The sequence below is a fragment of the Taudactylus pleione genome, unplaced genomic scaffold (assembly GCF_031769625.1).
Source record: "Taudactylus pleione unplaced genomic scaffold, aTauple2 ptg001607l, whole genome shotgun sequence".
NCBI classification, from domain to species: Eukaryota; Metazoa; Chordata; class Amphibia; order Anura; family Myobatrachidae; genus Taudactylus; species Taudactylus pleione.
This window is the reverse complement of record NW_028286004.1, coordinates 614,939-633,413: the sequence shown is the minus strand read 5'-3', so window position 1 is coordinate 633,413 and position 18,475 is coordinate 614,939.

Below are 18,475 nucleotides of genomic sequence, written 5' to 3'. Positions count from 1 at the left end.
CACAGTAAACTACTACATGCCTGATTTTTTGAACCTATATGGTACACATCATAATTACCTTTATTTACTTCAATGACATTGAATATATTACACTATAAGGTGCTTGTTTTTCACCTTCTGACAAGAAAAAAAAAAAATTATATATATATATATATATATATACATACATTGCTTGAAGTGTGCGGGTATGAAATGGTATGTCATGCCGTCACTTCACTTCGGCACCCGTTCGGCACTGGGACTGTCCCAGTGCCGGTCAACAAGCGGCTGCTCTCTGCTTGCTTAAATTTATCTCCGACAACGAATCAATCATGGCTCGCGGAGCAGCAGCCAATCAGGGGAGGCCGGGGCTGGGACTATCACTGTCTCAGCGCCGGTCACCAAGCAGCTGTATGTTAAAATTTGGCTCCAGCCACGAGCCAATCACGGTTAATGGACCGGCAGCCAATCAGGAGCGGCCACGTTGCCGCCCAATTGGCTGACAGTCCGCGAGCTGTCATTTGCTCACTGCCGGCGCTGAATTCAAAATACCAGTACCACCAAGGAGAAAGATTGGGGAAGGGCCCAGGGAAGGGAGCGCAGTGACCGCGTTCACCAGAGCAGAGCAGGGTGAGGTGGGCAGTGTGCTGTGGTGTGAAGTATGCTATGAGCTATGGTGTGTGGTGTGCTGTGACTGTGAGGGAATGTGTGCGGTGTTAAGAGGACGTGGGGATATGGAAATATCAGGGGGCTCAGGATTTGGGACTGCCTAAGTAAAGACCTCTGATATTTCCATACCCCCACTTCAAAATGTCCACGCAGATTATAAATATATATATATATATATATATATATATATATATACATACACAATCACACACACTCAACACACACAGTCACACTTAGCACACACACACACAGTCACACTTAATCAGCACACAGTCACACTTAGTCACACTTAATCAGCACACAGTCACACAGTCATACACATACACACAGTCACACTTAGGACCTCATTCAGAGCCACTCACAAAATGCGAGTGCTCGCTCTGAATGAGGGCGACAGCATTTTTTTTTTTTCGACGGCCTCCCGTTGCTACCCACAGCTTTAGCGAGTGACCAGGAGATGGTCGCGATGGTCTCGACCATCGCGACCATTGGGGCTTGCGACGAGACCCTTGAGGTAAGGTCTCATCTGCCGCAAGCCCCAGAGAGCTTTCGGCGCTAACAGAGCTGGAAGCTCTCCACTGACATCACTCGTGATGTCAGTGGGGCCGCCCCGAAATGGCAGGCGTTCGCATGGGAACACCTCCGTTTGGCCAGCCACCCCCCTGGCCCGCCTAACAAACGGGGCGAGCTGTCGATCACCATCGACAGCCGCCCCGTTTGTAGCGAGCCCCGGAGCGAGAGAATCTCTCTCTCACTCCGGGGCTTGCGCACGCGCAGTGCGGCCGCTGCACGTGCACAGGGCACAACATTGACCCACTTGCGAGCGCTCAAGCGCTTGCGAGCCGGTCTGAATGAGACCCATAGTCAGCACACGCACACACACAGTCACACTTAGGCCCTCATTCAGACCCGGACGCAAGTGGCCATTCGTACGTTCGGCATACGTAAAAAAATAATTTTAATTCAAGCACTCGCTCGTACTTTCGCTCGCAGCCAAACATCCTCCCCAAACTCAAGCGACCCCTCCTCTAACTAACGAGCGTGTCAAATAGCGAGCGTACATCCCCGAAGTGGCTTGAAGGGAACGCACGCACTAGTACTACCCGGAAGTTGGACTGTCAGATTTCGATTAACTGCTCGTTTATTCTGCCTACCTCCCTCAATCGTATCATGCCAATCAATATATCAATTAGCTTAATTGTTTTTTTTTTTTTTTTGGAACACAATGCAATAAACTTTATTCATGTCCGTATTTGTGTTTACCCGCAGAATACGTACGGCTTAAACATTCGCTTTTAATTGTAAAAATACATGTTAGCCCCAATTAAATAATAGTTCTATTTGTTTTTCTACCCGCATATTTCCCGGAGTTCATTTCTTTATTTAAATTTGCTTACGCATGTCACTGCATCAAGCCTATCATAAGTCTCAAGAGATTTCTGGCCCTGTCGAACACATGACACATACACTAACCAATAGAATTGGTCCTGTTAATTACCCAAATACATTAGCCAATCAAAAATTTTTTGGGCACTTTATTAAAAATGATTTTTCACAAATACACCATTGCCATCATGAGAGCCTCCGCATTCACCAGGCGCGAGCTGCTGGTGCTAACGGAGGTCATGGATAGGCGGATCACCAGCCAGCCTCCACCCATCACCAACCGCGAAAAGCGTTCCGCATATGCGGAGGTACAGGCCCGCCTGCGCTCCTTCGGCTCACGCCGCCAGATCGGGCAGCTGGAGCGCAGGTGGTCGGACCTGCAACGCCGGACGCCCCGCTTGCTGGCATGCTTTCGCATGCAGATCACCGAAAGTAAGTTTTATGGACTGTGGTTTTCATGTTTGTCTTTGTGGCCCTAACTGCGTGTGCATGTTTTCCCTGGCTTTCATACTTATTCATTGTACTCATATCTGCATGGCCATGTTTTCCATGTAGTTCATATTTATTCATTGTACTCATATCTGCATGGCTATGTTTTCCATGTAGTTCATATTTATTCATTGTACTCATATCTGCATGGCCATGTTTTCCATGTAGTTCATATTTATTCATTGTACTCATATCTGCATGGCCCTTTTTTTGGGGGGGGGGATTAGAAAATGGTGTTTTTCGCGGATTTGTGTTGAAACTAACCACAATTTGTTTCACATCTTTTAGGGGCCCAGCGAAGACTACGCCGTCATCGTCCGGCCAGACGGCGCTCACGGCCACTCTCCCCAACCCCCAGCCAACACTCCACAACCACTAATTCCCCTATTCCCCACTCCTCCCCAGCCTTCCAAGACCCTCTGGTTGAATTTTCGGTGCTCCTTCCCCTCCGTCCCAATTCCCCCTCTCCTCCAACAGCCCCTCTTCAAATTACCCCCTCCCCGGAGTCGGTAATTACCCCGCCCCGATCGTTGGGGAATGGAGGCACCTCCCAGGAGGACGATGAAGGGCCTTCCGGACATGGCGTTTTATCTTCCGGTATGTTTTTCTTTGGGGGTTTTTTTCAACACAAACTGTTTGTATGTAATCATGTGTCATTCCTTTTTTTTGGGTTTTTTGCTAGACTTTTGGGGATTTTGCCGATTGCCTTTACCTGTTTCTGCTGATTTCAACATACACATATCACACCTGTCGGAATTTGTACATTGGCCTTGTATTTTTGGCCTACAACATTTTTGGTTGATGTTTTTTAATGGTGTAATTATGGTTTGTTTTTTTTTGTTTTTTTTTGTTGGGTTTTGGTTTGGGCTTGTTTTTTAATGTGGTTTCATTATTGTTGTATTAATCCCCACACTTTTCTCACCCACAGAGGAACAGAGGCGTCGGGCCGAATTAGCCGCCTGTGTGGCCCGGATGCGCCACAATATAATCGGTGTGCTGGTGGTCCTTGACCATATGTCGGTCCTCCTTAGGGACTAGTTTTTTTTGTTTTTTCCCCATTTTATAAATAAAGTGTTATTTTCTAAGTAATGTTCTGGCTCATTCGTTTGTTCTAAATCAAAGATTGTTTACCCTGACATAAGTAGACTGTTCCTGCAAGGATTACCAATTTTGGACACTAAGATTGTGTGTTGTATTTTTATGTAAAACAGCCACAAGAAACACCTAACATTAACAATCTCATTTCCCTTTTTTGGTGTAGTCACAATTAGATATTACTACATTTTACAGGTTCCTAGTTGGGGTGCAAGCTGCTTATGCCAATATTACGAAGCCAAATGATTGTACAGGATTCCTTTGGGTGTTGGTTTGGACCCTGAAAACATATTACATTTTAGCTCAACTGGCGTCAGTACTGGATTACCCCTTAGTCAAATGTAACGTGTGTGAACCTGGTTACACTTGCTTGTAACGTTCCAAAAAAGGTACCAAATTTCACTCTCAAAACATTTATTCACAACATAACTGAAAAATCAAAGTGGTCACTCACAAACAAAACACACAGTGATAATCACAAATACAACACATACCAACCAAACCAAATAAAAAAACAACAAATCAAGAACAGGTTGACGAAGGACCATGCCAACATGATTCCACAAATATGGCGTGGCAATATGGGTTCCATAATATATCCCCAAAATGTCCACATACAGGTTTTTTAAGGGTAGCAGGAAGTAGTCATCGTTGGAGTGCCAAAGATTATGTGAAAAAACAGAAAATGGAGAAAATAAAAAAAAATAATTAGATGTTCTCAAACAAACCCTACCACATTAGGTATAAACACTGTTGTTTTGTCAATAATTACCTAAAAAATCTGGCCACCACATCATCGCGTTTGGCCCCCCCCCACATACTGACCTCCGACCAACCTCGGGGGGGCCATCCTCAGGTAAGGCATCCTCTGGCTGCATTGGGACACCACTCCTTATGGCGATGTTGTGAAATATCCCACACAGGACCACAATTTTTGAAACCATATCCGGCAAATACATGAGCTCGCCACCAGAGCGGTGGAGGCATCTGAATCGGCCTTTTAAAAGGCCGATACAGCGCTCCACCACTTGCCTGGTGGCTGTAAGTGCGGAATTATACTCACTTTGTGGCCCTGGTGTGGGAGCCAAATAAGGAGTGAGCAGCCAGGGCGTGCAAGGGTAGCCACTGTCTCCTGTGAAAAAGAATAGACAACATCAGGATCACTCTGTATGAAGCTTAACATTGTTATGTACTAAAGGTCTCCACTTACCCAGAAGCCACACATCACCAGCTTGTAGGTTGGTTAATTTGTGCCATATCCCTGATTGCCGGATGACGAAGGAGTCATGTGCACTTCCTGGTAATTTTGCATTCAGGGACAGGATCTGGAGGGAGGCATCACATACCACCATTATATTGAGGGAGTGATAGTGTTTCTGGTTTCTAAATATTGCCTCCAGCCGTGCTGGAGGCTGAAGTGGTATGTGAGTACCATCCACAACCTCTATGATGTGTGGGAAGCCAGCTATTTGGTAAAAATTGGCCTTGGCCACACTAAGGGCACCCATATCCAAAGGCATTTTAATGAAATGATGGAGGTGCTTGAAAAGTGCCTCCATCACTGCCCTCAGGATCCGGGAAAAGGAGGATTGTGATATGCCCGCCACTATTCCCACCGTTGTTTGAAACGATCCTGAGGCACAGAAATGTAACACCGCCATAAATTGCGTAAGTGGTGGTATTGCTGTAGGACTGTCAATTTGCCATTCAAGATCACTCTCTATTAATGAGAGAGTGTCTATGATGATTTTTGGCGGAAGACGGTAGCGTCTTAAAACCTCATCATCGGGCATTCCAAAAAGGGTGACACGTGTTCGAAATATCTGGGGCCTTGCATGCCTACGATGCCTACGCCTGGGACGAGATTGAGGTTGGTCGGCTTCCGGGAGCATGGCCAGAACAATCCGACCCAGATCAACCTGAAATGGCAAGATTTGAATGTCAGGCTTTTTGACCCCCCCAAACATTAAAAAAAACACTTAGCTTGAAGATACCATCCATTGATGCTTACATGCCGGGGTATTGTCATGATATGTGCAAACTGGAAATAATCACAACATAAATATACATCATTTTATGCTGGCCAATTCTGATTCCAAATTTTAAGCAAGACCAAACATAAAAGGGGAGAAACACACATTTGGGCAAATAGCAAAACGACATTGCGCACACTACGCCAAATTGAGACCAAATGTAAGCAACAAATGCTCCAGAGAAAACACAAACAATTTTACAGGATGAATAAGCATTTCACAAAGCGCTAATTAGTTCGCCCAGAAAAGTCACAATTGAAAGTAATAAAAATGCGCTAATTAGTTCGCAAAGACAAGTCACAATTGAAAGTAATAAAAATGCGCAAATTAGTACGCAAAGACAAGTTAAAAAAACGCATCTAAAATAAAGAAAAAAACCCACAGATTTCGGATTTGGAAAAACAAAGGTTACATGTGTAAGGCCAACCAAAGTTGCGTAAAGACAAACAAGAACATTTACAAAACAATTTAACAAATGAACTTACCAAGAGATAATATATAAGAATCCGGAACAAAAGGTCTTTGGGGCAGAGCCAAAATAAAACCTAAGAGAGATGAAATGACGGAAACCAAAAATTAGAAAATTCTTAAACAGAAGGAGACACAAATTGACCCAATGTTAGACTTCCCAAAACTTACCAAAACTGGAAACGACCAAAAATATTACAAGCGAAAAAAAACGAACGCAAATCAAAAAACGAATATATCCAAAAAAACTACTTCCAAAAACGCAAACTCCTACACCAGCCAACAATCAACTCCAACCAACGTAACCTCCAACATTCAAAAAACACCACCTCGAATCGAGACGCCCCAAGCCATAAATAGTGTTTCGTTTCCCGCAAAAATTAAGGAGGGATCATAGGAACGCACAATCAATGATGCAGCCGCAAAATAAGGATGCATGTATAAATACGTCACGAGACAAAAAAAAAATTCTGGTGTATTTCTTATTTGGAGCTCAGACATGGCTACAGACCAGGGAAACAATGGACAACAGTCTGGCGGTAAGTATTTCAGGCATTTTGACTCAATGATTAATTAGAAACATAATATTGTGCAAGTTGTGAATTCTCCAAATTTACCCAAATAGGTGAGGAGGATGACATGGAAGAGGCTGCTGGGCCCAGTATTCCGGGCAAAGCTGCCAAAAAGAAAAGGCAGCCACAATTCACAAGAAAGGAGATGGAGGTTTTGATTCAGAAGTGTGTGGACATCCTGCCACAGGCAGACAGGAATATGAGTTCAAACCAGAAGTGGAGAATGTGGGAAGAGGTAGCCGTTGAGGTCAATAGGGTGGGTGATTATGTCCGTCTAGCCCGGGATGTCAAACGGCGGTAAGTAAACACTTGACCACCCTAAAACCAAAAACAAAATAAAATAAAAAATAATGGTTCCTTTTTCACCCACAGATGGGGCGACTTCAAATATCGCCTGAAACAAAAAATGGCGGACAGGGCTAGGCATGCAAGGGGGACAGGTGGAGGTCCCACCCCTGTGTCATTGGAGTTGACTGATTTAGAAGAGCTGGCACAGCGGTGTGTGCAGGCTGTGTAGGTGTTTGGCGTGTCCAACATGGATACGGACATGCCAGACTTTGCGGCTCCTCATGTTGTCCCAGGTAAATATTGTGATGTCACCAACTCTGAAATGTTAGTGTGCCAATATGTAGATTCTAATGTGAGTCTTTTCTCATTTTTCCAACAGAGACACAGGCGGATGAGTCTGCTACAGAGGGGAGCCTTGGCCGCAGAATTTCGGCAGGCTCTGCAGGGGATGAACCAGTACATCCGGCTGAGGACCCTGCAGAAGCCAGTCCTGGGCAATCCCCCTCGCAGGCAGTGTCCCTCCTCACAGAACTCAATTTTAAATCGGATTTCCATACAGAGATTCTGCAGAAGATGGACGCCAGTCTGGTACGGGTGGCTGAGGCCCTGGAGCAAAATGCTGCGGCCAACGTGACCATTGGTCAGGCCCTGGCGGAAAATACCAGGGCCAACATCCGCATCGCCAATGCCCTGGAGCAGCTCGTTCGCCAGCACATGGTGGAGCCGACCTCCCTTCCTGCCGGAACATCAGGATCCTCCACCTCTGGCACAACATCAGCCAAGCCTCTAAATGTGCCTAGCCCTGTGCCTAGTCCAGAGGCCACAACATCTGCCTCTGGACAGGCCAGCCCGATGACATCCCGGACCCGGTCTGGCGCCTTCCCTCCCCCAGCCAAACGGCCGAAAAAACGGTGACAGCATTGGCTACTTTTCCCACACTCCTTCTGTGCTTGCCTCATATTCCTTTCTGGCCAAAACTTCCCTCTCCTTTCTTGTGAATTGTTTTTAATTTTTGCATTTACGTTTAACAACAATTTATTGTTTGCACAATTAATAAATATTGTGGAATCAACACTGCCAAAAATATTTTGGTTAAATATGTGCAATAATTTTTTTGGGGATACCAATAAATTGACATCAAATGTACGACTTTGTATTCTGACATTATTGTAAAAATGGGTTACATTTAATCCGGGCCCACAAGCCAACAACGTTCAAACGAAAAAATTGCACATTGGAAAAAAAGGGCTCGTTAAGGAACGTTTAAAACATTACCTAAGGTGGAAAAATCACCTTGCAAACACAAAATGAGGCACCAAACCTAAACATGATGACATTATTGTTACAATAGTCCAAAAACAACACATTGCGGCCAAAATACACCCCCACAAATGTACGCTAATTGATTGTGTAATCCAGACATTAGCAGCTATGATTTCCACCTGCGTTCGGTTTTGTGCTATCCAAAAAAACTGCTTTCCAAACACATACCAAGCCGGTTTTCAATCCAACACTAATTGCTTTTCTGACAAGCCGTGATTAATCGATGCAACATCGTGGAGTGCCGGGACGGAGGAGAAGGCCATCGCCACTGTGGTCGAGTTATCCAGCCCCTAAGCTGTGCGAGCATTTTGAAGGGAAAGAGGATCATCCAGTGACGTATGAGTTGGTACGAACACATTTGACATTCGCATTTGTTAATGTATGTACGCCCAAAAAACGCCTCGCCACGCCTGCGTTTTTCCATCTCCTCCCCCGTCAACACCCAAAAACGCCCTGTTCTGTCAATCACATTTGACATGTCACTTCCTGTACGCTATTTGACGAACGAGACAAAATAAGCTCGCAATCTGCCGTACGCACATGCGCAGTGTAACACCGACGCATGCGCGGTTAGTCAACATCGGAACGCAAAGAGCGTACTGCTGTTAACGAGCGGCTCTGAATCAGGGCCTTAGTCAGCAGACACACACACACATGCAGTCACACTTAGTCAGCACACATACAGTCACACTTAGCATGCACACAGTCACACTTTAGTCAGCACACACACATAGTCACAGTCAGCACACACACATACAATCACACTTAGTCAGCACACACACATACAGTCACACTTATGGAGCATACACACGGTCAGATTTGTCAGACTTGTCAGATTTGTCAGATGAACGATTGAACGATTAAACGATTTGAACAATTTTACCAAAGTTTTGAACGATTTGAACGATTGAACGATTTTTGACTGCATTAAAATGAATGGAATCGTCCAAGTCTGACTGCAAACACATCAGATGTCAGAAATCGTTATCTGACCATCGGGAACGCGCATCGTTGATCGTCCATCGTTCAGGCATGTCAGATATGAACGATTTTCCTTCAGATATGAACGACTGAACGATTTTTAAATCGTTATCGTTCATATCTGAAGGAAAAATCTGACCGTGTGTATGCACCATTAGTCAGCACACGCATATTTTAAATAACAAAACAACACAAAGTTTATGCCACTGTGACACCCTTCACTTACCTGGTATGGGTGTAGAAGACAGGAAGCAGGCACTCCTCATCTCTGCAGCTCCTCTTTAGGCTCTTCCCACTCCCCCGATAGGCCACGCCCCCTTTTTCATTCTCCAGCCTCTTGGAATTGTGGGTAGGGAAACCTGGCTCCCCATTGGTCAACAGCGGCCATCTTTTTGTAGCCTGATATGGGGGCAGCCATTTTGTGTTAGCCCCTGTTACGTGAATCGTCTCTCTCTCTCTGGGCAGCAGCACAGGAGCCGTAGCATCGCATCCTCTGCATGCCGGCCCTGACACACCAGAATTGTACTGGCCCGGGGGGCAGATGGCACCCTGCCCCCTGGCCCAGCCCGCCACTGGTTCATAGACATATCCGCTGTACACACCCACCAACGCACTTTAGATATATCTCCCATTCAGTGGTGGGCTGGGCAGGGGGGCAGGGTGCCATCTGACCCCCTGGTTGGTACATTGTTGCCATCTGTGAGCCACAGGCATGCTGCACTTGCGCAGAGACTGCAGCCAAGAGACATATATAGTAAACTCCCACCCGCTCTGAGTGTGTGACCATAGAGATGCAGCGTTTGGGGGCAGAGCTGTCTAGGTCTGAGTAACATGCAGCATATCTCTGCCTGCCCTAATCTACAGCTCTATACTCGTGCAAAGCTGCTGCTGCAGTCCGTGCTTTACAGTGGCTGGCTCCTCCTTTCCTGCTCCATTTTCTATGCCACTCCGTCCTCTCCCGACTCCTCCCAGTATCCATGTCTCCTCCTATTCACTCCTCCTCTCTGTAGCCATGGCCGCCTGCCTACATTAGCATCAGATACCATGTAAGTGGCTTGGTATGAGAGAGGGAATGCTTGCTTATGTGTGTATGATACAGTATATGTATATGTACTGTATATATATATATATATACCTCCCAACATCCTGCATCCCAGAGTCTGGACCTATGCGTGCTGAAGGCGCGCACGCTCGAAAAGGGGACGTGGTCTGATAGTAAAGGGGGCGTGGTCTGATGACACCCTCCCCGTTTACATCACTAATGGGGCATGCCCAGTATCTCCGAGATGCTTGGCTGCCTCCAGGCTTCCCCCCTACTGTGAATAGATGCTGTGCACATGCACACAGCATCTATTCTCGCTCTGCATACACACTGCTCTGCTATGCAGAGCAGCAGTGTATGCTTCCCCCCCACTATAAAACAAATACAAAGCACTTATGTGAACCTGTGGATATTAGTGAGTAGAAACTGCCCTCCCTTTATGTATCAGGGTGTCAGTTAAACAGTGTTATAGGCAAGTGATAGCTGCTGTAAGGTAGTATGTAGATGGGTGTACTGTTCAGCGACTTTCTAGTTTCTAGCGAGTGAGTTTATATAGGCAGACAGCATTATGTCAACTGATAAGCACCTGTGTTATAACTAGGTTATAAAGTGCAAGTGAATAAATAGCAATAAGGTGAATTAATACACTGGGCCTGATTCAGAGATGGACACTAATGCAATCGCAACTGCGTTTCCGTACGCAACGCAGTTGCAAAAATATGCAAAAGTTAGCAAAGATCATCCGATCATATAGACACCCACTATTGCCTTCTAACCTGCGTGCGACTACGCATACTGACATAAACATCGGTACTATCGAAGTTCGTCGGCGGCCATTTTACCACAGGCCAGGGAGCTCTAATGCCACGCAGAGTTGTGTATGCAATTGTAGTGGCTAATTTATGCACACCCACGTAACAGCGTTCAAACGGCCAGGCATGCCTACGTTTTGCTAACCACCCCCTGTCAACACCCCCAAACGGTCACTTCCTGTCAATAAACCTGCAATGGGCCTCCGTGGTCTGCGTGATCGCATGGCGATCGCACTGCTGCCTTTGCCCACGCGCAGTGCGATGCATACGCTTGCGCAATGGCAAACAATCGCTTGATCTGCGTGTGATTTGCAGTTGCGTTCATCTCTGACTCAGGCCCATAATACGGTGGTGAACATATATATATATATATATATATATATATATATATATGTTTAATCTACACTATATAAAAACTAAAACAGTGATGTGCATTTAATACAAGAGAAAATTGCATATAGATATACTAATGGAAAGAGATTCTTAAATAAATAAATAAGAATAATAATGCAATTAGCAATAAAAAGACTGTTCTTATCTGAGACAAATATCAACACAAAGTTCATGAGGCAAGAGGGATCACTGAGCGCTCGCTCTGAATCAGGGCCATCCTATTTAAATGTGGAGCGGCCTTTTGGACGCTCGCATAGCTGCGGGTTACCACCCACAGCTTATGCGAGCGTCCATGATGATGGTCGCGATGGTCAAGACCATCGCGACCATCGGGCTTGCGACGAGACCCTGCGGTAGGGTCTCGCTGCTGCAAACCCTGGAGTGATTTTGGCTCTATCAGACCCAGACGGTAGGCGTTCCCATGGGAACGCCTCCGTCTGGCAGCCACGCCCCCAGCACGCCCACCAAAGGGGGCGTGCTGTCGGTCACCATCGACAGCACGCCCCCTTTGGTGCGAGACCCGGAGCGACAGCTTGGCTGTCGCTGTCCGGGTCTCGCGCATGCGCACGACGGAGCTCCCTCCGTCGTGCGCATGCGCATTGGGGTAACATCGACCCGCTTGCGAGCATCCTGCGCTCGCGAGCGGGTCTAAATGAGACCCTATGTCTTTTAAAATCTATGAAATTTAATCCTATGAACTCCTGTTTTTAGTAGCTTGCTTCCTATTTCCCCATTGTGGTCATAACCTATTGTTTTAAACCATATTGTATAGACCCATTAGTATATCTATATGCGATTTTCTTTTGTATTAAATGCAGATCACTGTTTTAGTTTTTATATTGTGTAGATTAAACATATTTTTATATATATATTATAAATATATATATATGTTGACCACCGTATTGTGTATTCATCCACCTTATTGCTATTTATTCACTTGCACCTTATAACTTAGTCAAAACACAGGTATTTATCAGTTGATATAATACTGTTTGCCTATATAAACTCACTCGCTAGAAACTAGACAGTCACTGAACAGTACACCCAACTACATATTTATATATATATATATATATATATATATATATATATAAAGTATCCTTATGGTAGTGCTCCGTAAAGAGTGCAACACCATGCAGGTCACTCCAGGACTTTTCAAATAGTCGTTTAATGGAATCGACGTTTCGAGACCACGCAGAGCCTCTTTGTCAAGATACAAAACAAATATAAGAGCAATACTTGCTTACCTTATATACCAAATACAATCGTCTAAGCTTCCGACGGAGGTGAGAGCGGCGTGCTCGCTGGTCCGGAGTCGCACTCCAGATGACGTCATCGCACGAGGAAGCCGGTTACCATAGTAACACCAAGCTCTGTCTCCCCCTCCGGCGGATAGCTAGAAAAAAGTTAAAACATTTTAGTCAAGCAACTTTATCCACTACCCGTATATATTTTTTGATACATATACATGTATGCTTGTACATGCACACATGTATCCAAAAAATTTTAAAGGGTCAAGCCGATAGATAACTCCTCCCACCAAATCAACAGTACATATGTGAAATGCTACACTGTGACAAGAAACATTTTATGTCACTTCACTACTAAAATAGATAATTGAAACATAAATGAAAGATCACATAGCCGCTATCATTGCTTACAGAACATAACTACTTAATAAATTTTAGTGTTAGCCTCATTTAGGGAAAACTCCTAATGCATACAGTATAAATATATTACCACCCAGCCTATAAAGAGTTCCAAATAATTTTTTCATTTAGTCCTTTTGGGTGTAGAGTATTCAAATGCAATATCCACCTAGCCTCTAAGTAAGTCCTGTGCTCTATCACCCCCTCTAATTCTCGGGGGGATATGATCAATGATCATGTATCTTAGGGATGCCAGTGGATGTTGATGTGATTTAAAATGTTTCGCCACTGGCTGTTCTATTGTTTTGCCAGCTAGTGCTTGTCTTATCGCGGAACGGTGCAGAGCCATCCGTTCCTTAAAAGCACGCGTGGTCATCCCTACGTAATACAAGCCACACGGGCATACAATAAAGTATATCACAAATTGAGACGAACAATTAAGGACATGTCTGATATGGAAGGTCTTATTGGAATGTGGATATTTAAATTCCGATCCAGCTTTAAAAAAACCACAGGTGGTGCATGATGGACACTTGTAACAACCAGGTTTTTTTACTTGTCCAAAAGGGCCTATATTTGGTATGCGACTCGTAATGTCTGCTTTAACCAAAATGTCCCTTAAATTTTGTCCCCTTCTGTAGCTAGTTAGTGGCCTAGTATTCTTAAAGCAGGGAAGATCATGGTCACTAGCAATAATGGGCCATGTCGCTCTCAAGGCTCTAGGAATAACTGGACTCGCTGTCGAGTATAGTGTTGACCACATAAAGGTATTTTGCTCTTTGCTAATCCTAGTGTCCTTGGTATTTTCAAGTAACTGGGATCTTTCCATGTTCAAAATTTTATTTTTCATAGTTTTTAGATGCTGTAACCTATATCCTCTTTTTCTGAACTTGTCCATCACTATGTCCAGAGCTTTAGGTAGATCCTCTTTGTTACTTGTAATCCTAGCCACTCTGTGCTTCTGGGACACCGGGAGACCTTTCATCAAAGCCTTGGGATGATGACTATTGGCTTGGAGCAATGTATTCCGATCTGTCTCTTTGTAATATACTGCTGTAGACAGTTGTCCCTCAGTAAGATTGATTTTTACATCCAAAAAATGAGTGCATTAATGGATGACATCTTTGTTTCAAAGAGATCGGCACTTCCGTTCCAAAGTACGAATAGGTCATCAATATATCTGGTATACCATAAGATATACCTATTATAATGAGGAACCTTTAGAATATATTCATTTTTAAAATAAAACATGTAAGTATTAGCATACGCCGGGGCCACATGGGACCCCATTGCGCGGCCGGCCAATTGTAAATAATAGGCACCATCGAAAATGAAATAATTCCTAGTGAGTGTGAGTCGTAATAGTTGTAGAAATAAATTCACATCCAATCCCAAGGGTTCTGTAAGTTCATTTAAAAATTGCGTCATTGCTGCTATGCCGCGATCATGAGGAATGGACGTGTATAAACTACACACGTCCATAGTGCATAAATATACTTGTCCTTGCAAATTGGAGAATTCACCTAATTTCTTCAAAAAGGAATTTGTGTCCTTCAAATAAGTAGATTGTTTAATAATATGTGGTTGAAGGAGTATATCCAAAAATTCAGAAATAGGCTGATACAGTGACCCCCTGGCCGAGATGATAGGTCTGCCAGGGGGATTCACTGCATCCTTATGTACCTTAGGGACTGTATATAGTGCCGGTACAACTGGGTTTTTCTGCATAAGAGCTGTCAAGGTCTGGAGATTAATTATATTTGAATCTGCAGCATCTTTTAATATTGTTGCCAATTCACTTTGGAAACGGGCTGTTGGATCTCCCGATAATTTGAGATATGTATCGGTATTTGACAACTGTTTATATATCTCCTCTTTGTATTGTGATAAATCTTGCAGCACTATACCCCCGCCCTTATCTGCGGGGCGTATTACAATGCTTTTATCATCCCTAAGGTTTTTTAATGCCTGATATTCATTTTTATTTAAATTGGAAAAAATGCGATCGGGTGCCCTATTATATTTGGTCACAGAATTATCAATTAATCTAGTGAAAGTCTTAATTGAGGGATTACTCGAGGTAGGGTCAAAGGTAGATGGATTGTACTTTCTATGAAAGATGTCTAAAGTATTAATTTCTCTTGATTCATTATCTTGTTTTTGAAAAAATTTGCGAAGACGCATTTTGCGGCCTAATTGATGAATATCCTTTTGACATTCGAAGTTAAATACCCAGTGTGATACATATAAAAAAGAACTTACTGTTTTCAAAAAATCAAAGCTTACAACTGTCACTCAAGATTATGAGGAACACCGTGTTTACCGGTGGCTACCCGGGACTGATACAAGAACACGATTTAATAGAGCACCGAGCAGAACTCCGGGGAGACAAAGGAGAGAGAGAACAAATAAAGACCAGACAACTTCCAATAGTGACAGTGATTTCATGATTGTGGAATCTGATGATGCTTCCAACACCAAGAGGATCCCTTTAGGGGTAAAAACCCGAGGCCGTGGGTAAGTAAAATCAAATCCACCAGAAGGGGCGGCCAAACTGATCGAATCTTCAAAAGCAATTCCCAAAAGGAAGAAATAATATTCAATTTATCATCTACAAACCATACATGTGCCGAAAAACGAGTATTAAATAAGGGTTTAACATTTGTACCCACAAACAAACACGATGACTTCGAATGGCAGGGACAGACACCAATTCGTCAGTGTGGATATAAAGTTGTGTCCTTTGAAGTCCATAGAGGTGGCGTCCGCAGATGCTTAGGGAAGCCAGATTCTGCTTCCAACCTACACCCCAGGACAAAATGGAGGACATTGTTAAAGCCTTGTTCCAAGCTACGGCAGCTCAGCAGGAAATGAACAAAATTCAGCAAGAAGCTACTAGGGCTCAGCAGGAAGCTACCAGGGCTCAGCATGAAGCCACCCAGGTGCAACTATTGGCCTTGGAGGCAGCCCAGAGGCAACAACAAGTCACCATCGAGGAAACCCGCCAGGCCATAGCGGAAAACAGCCAGGCCATAAAAGAGGTGGTACAACAGCTTGTAGCCCAGTCTGGAGGTGCTTCCCCTGCTCTGCTAAATAACACTCACACCATACGGGCCAGTCACTTTCTGCAAAAGATGACCCAGAGTGATGATGTGGAGGCATACCTTATGGCCTTTGAAAGAACCACCAAAAGAGAGAAGTGGCCTAAAGAGCAATGGGCAAGTCTTGTGGCACCCTTCCTGTCTGGAGAACTACAAAAGGCCTTCTATGATTTATGCCTGGATGATGCCAAGGACTATGCAAAGTTAAAACAGGAGATCCTAACCCGCTTGGGAGTCACCTCACTTGTTCGGGCCCAACGAGTCCACTGCCGGGAGTTCTTAATGGAAAAACCTTCACGCTCACAGATGCATGACCTCCATCTAACCACAAAATGGCTGCAACCCGAGACGCTGACAGGACCACAGATTGTGGAAAGAGTCGTGATGGACCGGTATCTGCGATCGCTACCTGCGTTTCTGCACAAGTGGGTGAGCCATGCAGACCCTAAGTCCGCAGACCAGCTGGTCGAACTGGTGGAGAGGTACGTGGCCGCTGAGGAACTGATAAGTGTGCCCCATCGAGTCCCGATGGCACATCAGCGAACTCCCATTGACACTGGTAAGACTGTTCCAGGGGAGAAGGGTGCTGGGAGGTGGAAGGTACTCAAGACTGGGGGTGTGGAACCTGGAGACGGACCAGTCAGGCCAGGAAGGTTCCTACCCTGTAAAAGACTAGATATTAATGTAATTCAATGTTTCCGATGTGGTGGTTTCGGCCATATTGCAACTAATTGTTTGCTTACCTCTGAACCTATGCAATGTGATACTGCTCATGTCAACCGCGGGATGTCTTTCTTTGCACAACCAGCCTGTACTGCTGACCGTCAGGTTGAGACAGATAAGCACATGTGTATACTCACTGTAGAAGGCAACCGAGTATAGGCTCTGTTAGATTCTGGTAGCCTGGTTACACTTATGAAAGCTGAACTGGATTACGCTACCAGGTACCCGGAAGCGATACCCCTTGAAGCATAAAGGGAAAACTGTTGGTGTGACCTGCATACATGGTGATACCCGGTATTATGTTACTGCAGAAGTGAACATAGAAACAACATGTGGTTCCGCGATAGTCTTTGTGAGTTTGGTACAGGGCTTAATGTATGATGCAATATTGGGGATAGACTTCGCTAACTTCTGGAAGTTGTGGGAAAGCCGATTTTGCACAGAGGTAAATCACCCTGACTCGTTTGAGAGGGTTACTGATGTAGTAGCAGAGTCAGAGATGTTCCCTTTTTCTAGTATGATTGGCGAACTAGAGAATGTGGAGCGTGATGGTGGCTCGCCAAGTGGTGTGCCTCCCACTGAGGTGGGGAGTGTTATTGAGCCTGTGGACTGCCTGCCTGATCTTGAGGTCAGGAGAGAGGTCTTTGCTGTGGAGCAGTTGAATAACCCTACTCTGGTAAAGCCAGGGAGATTGTCAAGGTGATTAATGGTAAACCCATAGACCCCGATAGTCCTTTGTCATATCCTCACATGGCAGTATTTCAGGATTTGTTGTACCAGGTGACTAAGAAGGGGGAAGATATTGTGGAACAATTAATAGTTCCCAAAGCATACAGAAGAACAGTATTAGATCTGGCCCATGGTCATATAATGGCAGGCCACCTAGGGGTAGAGAAAACTACTGAGCGAATTGTGCAGAGATTTTTTTGGCCCGGGGTCCATAAAAAGGTATCTGACTATTGTGCATCCTGCCCTCAATGTCAGTATCATGCTCCAAGGCCACATTTCAAAAGTCCCCTGGTTCCATTACCCATTGTTGAGGTTCCGTTTGAAAGAATAGCTATGGACTTGGTTGGGCCATTAATTAAATCTGCCCAGGGCCATCAATATATTCTGGTGATAATGGATTACGCTACCAGGTACCCGGAAGTGATACCATTACGCAATACGTCAACCAAGACCATTGCTAGAGAATTAGTCCAAGTCTTTAGCAGGTTGGGAATGCCTAAGGAGATCCTGACTGACCAAGGTACCCCATTTATGTCAAAAATCATGAAGGAGTTATGCCGCCTGTTTAAAATTGACCAATTAAGGACCTCTGTGTACCATCCCCAGACCGATGGGTTAGTGGAGAGGTTTAATAAAACTTTAAAACACATGCTAAGGAAAGTAGTGGACAAAGATGGTAGAGATTGGGATTACTTGTTACCTTATTTGCTGTTGACCATAAGAGAGGTTCCCCAATCCTCCAC